General features: G+C 31.1%; 1 protein-coding gene across 2 annotated transcripts in view; it reads right to left on the minus strand.

Annotated features, from left to right (window-relative positions):
- The window catches only part of CERS3 (ceramide synthase 3), a 114,412-nt gene that overhangs the window by 23,040 nt on the left and 85,043 nt on the right, over nucleotides 1-6,329 (minus strand). The window lies entirely within an intron of this gene.

Raw genomic sequence — 6,329 nt, forward strand, 5'->3', positions numbered from 1 at the left:
TGTAGATGGAAAGATAGATAGATAGATAGATAGATAGATAGATAGATAGATAGATAGGTAGATAGGTAGATAGATAGGTATCCCCCACCACCTTAGGTATCATCATTAACATTTATATTGAACAGGATAATTAAATGATTCATTGTTTCATTTTGCTGAAATATTTTTTTTTCCTTTTGGGTATGTGTTATTTTTAAGAGATGCCTTGCTGGGTAAGAAAGAAAGGATCAACAATATGTTTAGAAATGAAGGTAATTTTAAAACAAAATATATCAAAATAAATGTAAAAGATGATGACCAGAGAAATAATAAGATTGGATTAACAGTACAGTAGGAGAATAAGACTAATTTTTAAATGAGTAACTTTCGGTAATCATGATCTACTAGTCATAACATCTGTAGCTTAGAATATGGTATTTCAATTACTCAAGAAAAAATAAATCAGTGCTTGCAGTTAGTCAACTACTCTTGTTCTTTTCAATAAAATCTGTGAGTTGTTATATATCCACTTATATTCATTAACTAAACTTTAGGTTTGAGTATGTGTCGCTTTATAATAATGTCAGAAGCACAGGAGGAAGCAAATGACTCATAATATCCCACTGCTTTTTGAATTATTCTAGTTCTGAATCTACATTTGGCAAAGAAACAAAGAATAATATAATAAGCATTTTTATGCTGTTTGGAAAGCAAGTTTTTTTTTACTCTATGGGGAAAAAGAAATTGCATCCAGCCAAAACTTTGTTAGAAGATATATAACTTTGTTGATATTTCCTCTTATCCAAATTGACTAGATCATGGGAGAAGGGATCAAGATGTTTTCCCTATTTCTTCCCAATGAGATGAATTGCATTTAAATTATATTCGATGAAGCATGCATGCACCCTTACAAAAATTCTCCTCTTGATAACTTGGCATATTGAATGCAGTAGAATACTTTAGATTTGCATGGTGCCTACTCCAGAATACCACTCCACTACTTCAGAAGTCAATGTTAATACAGTGAAAGATGAACAATATAGTGAAAGAACCCTAGACTAGATATTGTGAAACTACTGTTCTGTTCTCAACTCTTTGACTAAGAAGTTGTGTGACCCAGTTAACATGTCTCAAGAGTTTCATATCCAATATGTAGAGGCTACAGTACTAACACAGCATATGTTAATCATAACAAGTTGATTGATTCATACATGCTGAATAAAAGAAATTCACAATTACTCATTTTATTCATTTATCAGAGTGAAGATTTAGATTAGATGATCTCTAGGAATCCTTATGGCTCTAAAATTCTTCAATTTTCAGTAGTATTTGGTTCTTTTGTCTCCCTATATCATGAACTTCAGTGCAGGTCAGCAGTAAAATTTTGAATGTCTCAATATGTAACTGTGTCTCTGAAAAGTATTAGCAAATTTGTTTTAAAATAAATTGAACCATTCTTAGAAGTCTTAAGGTAATTTAGCATCTAAAAGAATCTTGGAACAATTCTTTCCAGAAAAAAAAAATTCCTTTTATCCTAATTTTCCGGTCTGTTCACTTTGATTTTTCTTACATTGGGTTTTTCTAAAGCTACAAACAACTGAATCCCTTTTAAAAAGCATATATGTTTATAACTACAATTTAGGGCAATCTGGTGACTACATTTGAATAAAACATTCACAAGTATGGTGAACAAAACAAAATGGTGAATTTACTGAAGAAACTTAGCTGGATTTCATTGAGGACATTTTTAATGTTAGGGATTCCAAATGTCCTCCCCTCACATGATTCTTCTTTGCATACTCTATTCTTGCCACTTTGGATAACAAAGAAAAAGTGCTAAATTTGGAGGTTGACTTTGCTGCCATTCTTGATTCTCCCACTTACTACTACCTCTATGAATTCATGATAGTCACTTCTGCAGTTGTTTCCTCAAATGCAAAATAAAGTGGTTGTTTTAAATGATCTCTTAGATCCTTTCCAGCTATAAATCTATTATATTAATGTCCTCATCTTTAGCCATTAAAAATCTTCTCTTCATTAAAAGTCTGACTCAGTTACTAACTCCTGTTTAAAAATCTTTACGCCTACTTAGATTTCTTGTAGTACTTGATCTGATGCTTTTCTCTGGTCTTGTCACATTCTACTTTATCATGTATCACACTTACTTTTACATGTCTCATTTTCCCATTAGATTGTCTATTTTTTGAAGTTAGGGACTTTGTTGTTCTTCATTTTAGTATCCTTAACACCAATAAATACTTAATCAATTTTTGTTTAATTTAATTCATATGGTTAATTTCTCTTTTAGCTATATAAAAGGGAAGTATTTTTAGAATCCTATTTTTAAAATAACTTGCTTTTCCAGACTGTGCAACTATGTATTGAGGGATTTTTAAATTATTTTTTATAAAAATCTGATTAATTTTAAGGGGGTAATGAGAGGGACATATTTATTTTAATTAATTTTTTAAATACTTGTTATATGAAAATGAAAATGAACTATTCAAAAAATAAAGTAAAATTTAAGATAACAAAAAATGAGGGTATATTTCCATATATGTATATACATATGCATATAGTATAAAATATATAGGCAATCCCCCAGAGAGTCTCACCCAAGAACTCTCTGAATACAACAACAAAACACTATTTACAGATATAAAAACAGACCCAAATGAATGGACAGGTAAAAATTGCTAATAATGATTGGATAGTTATTATAAAAAGTTAAGAATATGATAATTTATTTATATATTCAGTACCCTAACCAATTACCAAAGGATTACTTTGAAGAGCTAGAAAAAAATAACTAAATTAATCTTATAAAATAATCATAACAAAGGTTATGATTCCTAAAAGAAACAATTTTTCAACTAGGAGAAACAGGATTTAAGACTATCATCTTGTAAATTATATGATGTAGAAGTAATTATCAAAATTACTGGATATTGCTTTAAAAATAACAAAGTTTATCAGTGTAACAGATTAGGTATATAACATATAAAAGCTAGTAAATATAGTAAATAGCATTCAATAAGACCAAAGATGCCAACTACTCATAAAGATTCAGTATTAACTATTTCAAAAAAATCAATCTAACAGAAATGTTTTAAATATAAATCAGTTTCTCATATCATCTACCACAATAAACTCCAAATGGATACATGACCTAGATTTAAAAGTTTACATCACATACACAAATAAAAATAAATTAGAGAATCCAGGAAAAAATATACCTTTTGCAACCATGGATAAAAGAATTTATGTCCAGACAAAGAATAGAGAGGATTACACAAAATAAAATGAATAATTTCAATTACATAAATTTGAAAATATTTTGCACAAAGAAAAACAATGGAGTCAAAATTATAATGGAAAGTATTTAAGTATAATGGTATAGTATAGTATAGTATAGTATAGTATAGTATAGTAAAAGTATAATGGAAGTATTTAAAGAGGCTGAGCGAAGGTAGTCACACTATGTGCACTCAGTAGAGCTATAAAAATTTTCTAGCATTCTGGAAAGCAATTTGAACCTATATAGAAAAAGTCATTAAACTGTTCATACCCTTTGAGCCAGCAGTAACACTTTAATTCTATACCCCAAAAGACCAAAGAAAGAGGGAAAGAACTCATATGTAAAAATAATATTAAAAGCATCTCTTTTGTTGAAGCAACGAACTAGAAAAGAAAGGGGATGCCCATCATTTCTGGGATGGCTCAACAAAGTACAGCATATGAATGGATTAGAATGATCTCATGCTTTATGAAATAATGAAAGTAATGATTTCAGAGAAACTTGTATGAACTAATGCAGAGTGAAGCAGAAATAGAAGAAAAATTTATTCAGTAACAGCAACATTGTAAAGTGGAAAAAAATCTTTGAAAGACTTAGGTATTTTGGTCAATGAAATGACCAACCAAAACTCCAAAAGATGGATGATGAAGCATGGCTATCTATTCATCTGAATGAAGGTCCAGAATGAGATTTTTATTTCTTATTTCTGAACATGGCAAATACATGGATTTATTTTGTTAGATTATGCTTATGTGTTATGTGAATTGTGTCTATTTTTTAATTGAGGGGAAGGGAAGGGGATAAAAGATAATGATAATGTTTAAAAAAAGAATACAAAGTGAATTGTCATTTAAGCATTTTTTTAAATGCACAGAAAAGAATATGTCAGAAGAAAACAGAGATAAGTAAGACAGCTTTGAAAGCAATATTCTGGGACAACTACAAGGGACTTATGACAAAAAAGTCTATACAGTGCCAGAGAAGGAACTGACAGAGTCTGAATGCAGACTAAAGCATACCATCCTTTACTTTATTACATATATGAATTTTTTCCCTAGTGTAATATGTCTTCTTTCACAATATGACGTACATGGAAATATGTATTTTATTATAACATACATACAACCTATATCATATTACCTACTGTCTTGGGAGGAAGAGGTGTGAGAGAGAAAGAGAACATGCCTCATGAAATGTCAGAAAACAATTATTAAAATATATCAACATGTAATCTGGAAAAATTAAATAAAGAAAGTGATATGCTGAATTTAACATATAGATTAAGATATATGAGACATGTAATTATATGTATATAATATTTTTCTGTTACATGTGGCATATGGAAATGTGTATTTATTTTGTATTTAAATTCAGATTATAAAAACTAGATTAAAATAACCAAATAATTCACAGGCAGTTTTTGGAAAGTAAGTTTGTGACTGTTAGCAAGCATATGGCTAGGAGCTGAATATTATCAGAAAATACAAGTTCCCTCTCGGCTGCTGGCTACTAGCTGCTTTTTCAAGCTTTATTCCATGGAAACAGGGACTGGGTTGACGAAAAATAAAATTAAAAATGTTTTAAGCCATTAAAAATATCAACATAATCTTTTCCAATCAGAGGTCAATTTGCCTGGAAATAGGAGCTAAAGAAAAGACCTGATCCTAGAGTTAACAGCTGAAAAAAGTTGTTCAGCAGCTGAATTTAAGTACTTTGATGGTTATTCTCACAGAAAGAAGGATGAGTGCTCTTAGAATACTTTGCCAAACCATAGGAAAGTGAGAAAAGGGCGATAAAAGACTGTCTGCCCTTTGATCCAGCCATAGCACTGCTGGGTTTGTACCCCAAAGACATAATAAGGAAAAAGACTTGTACAAGAATATTCATAACTGCACTATTTGTGGTGGCAAAAAATTGGAAAATGGGGGGATGCCCTTCAAATTGGGGAATGGCTGAACAAATTGTGGTATATGTTGGTGATGGAATACTATTGTGCTAAAAGGCATAATAAAGTGGAGGAATTCCTTGGAGACTAAAGGAGCAGAACCAGGAAAACATTGTACACAGAGACTGATACACTGTGGTACAAGAGAACGTAATGGACTGCTCCATTAGTGTCAATGCAATGTCCCTAAACAATCTGCAGGGATCTAGGAGAAAAAAACACTACCCACAAGCAGAGGACAAATGGTGGGAGTAAAAACAACGAGGAAAGGCAACTGCTTGACTATAAGGGTTGAGGGGATATGACTAAGGAGAGACTTTAAATCAGTGGTTCTCAACCTCTCAATTTGTAGCAATGAGAATACATAATTCATATCAGGTATTTACATTCCGAATCATAACTGTAGCAAAATTACAGTTTTGAAGTAGCCACCAAAATAATTTTTTGGTTTGGGGTCACTGCAACATGAGGAACTGTATTGTGGTGTCACAGCATAGAAAGGTTGAGAACCACTGCTTTAAATGAACACCCCAATGCAAATACCAACAACATGAAAATGGATTCAGATCAAGGACACATGTGATACCCAGAGGAATCATGCATCAGCTATGGGGCGGGGGGGGGGGGTGGAGAAAATGATCTTTGTTTCCAACAAATAATGTTTGAAAATGACCAAATAAAATAATGTTTAAAAAATAAATAAATGGGATTGTTCCCACTTGTTGGTCTGTTTCCTTGTCCATAATTTTCAAATTATAAAACTTCTAAAACTAAGTAAATAGGAGTTGATTAACGTTTATAGATGTTAGGTGACTTGTTCATGGTTCACATAACTAGAAAATTTCAGAAAAAATTCTAAACTAGGTTTTACTGATTACAAGTCTAACTCTCTTATCTACTATTGCTATGTTGCTTTTCTTTGTAATTTAAAGAAGCCAAACTAGATGGTTTCTTCTAGTTCTAAATTCTGGTATGTATATATGTATACATATAAAATTTAAAATTTTATTATTATTATTTTAACCCTTTTATGTCTTAGTATTCATTCTAAGACAGAATGGCAGTAGGCAGTTGGGATTAATTGTCTTGTCCAGGGTCACTCAGGTA

This window comes from Monodelphis domestica, chromosome 1, assembly GCF_027887165.1.
Source record: "Monodelphis domestica isolate mMonDom1 chromosome 1, mMonDom1.pri, whole genome shotgun sequence".
Classification (NCBI taxonomy): domain Eukaryota; kingdom Metazoa; phylum Chordata; class Mammalia; order Didelphimorphia; family Didelphidae; genus Monodelphis; species Monodelphis domestica.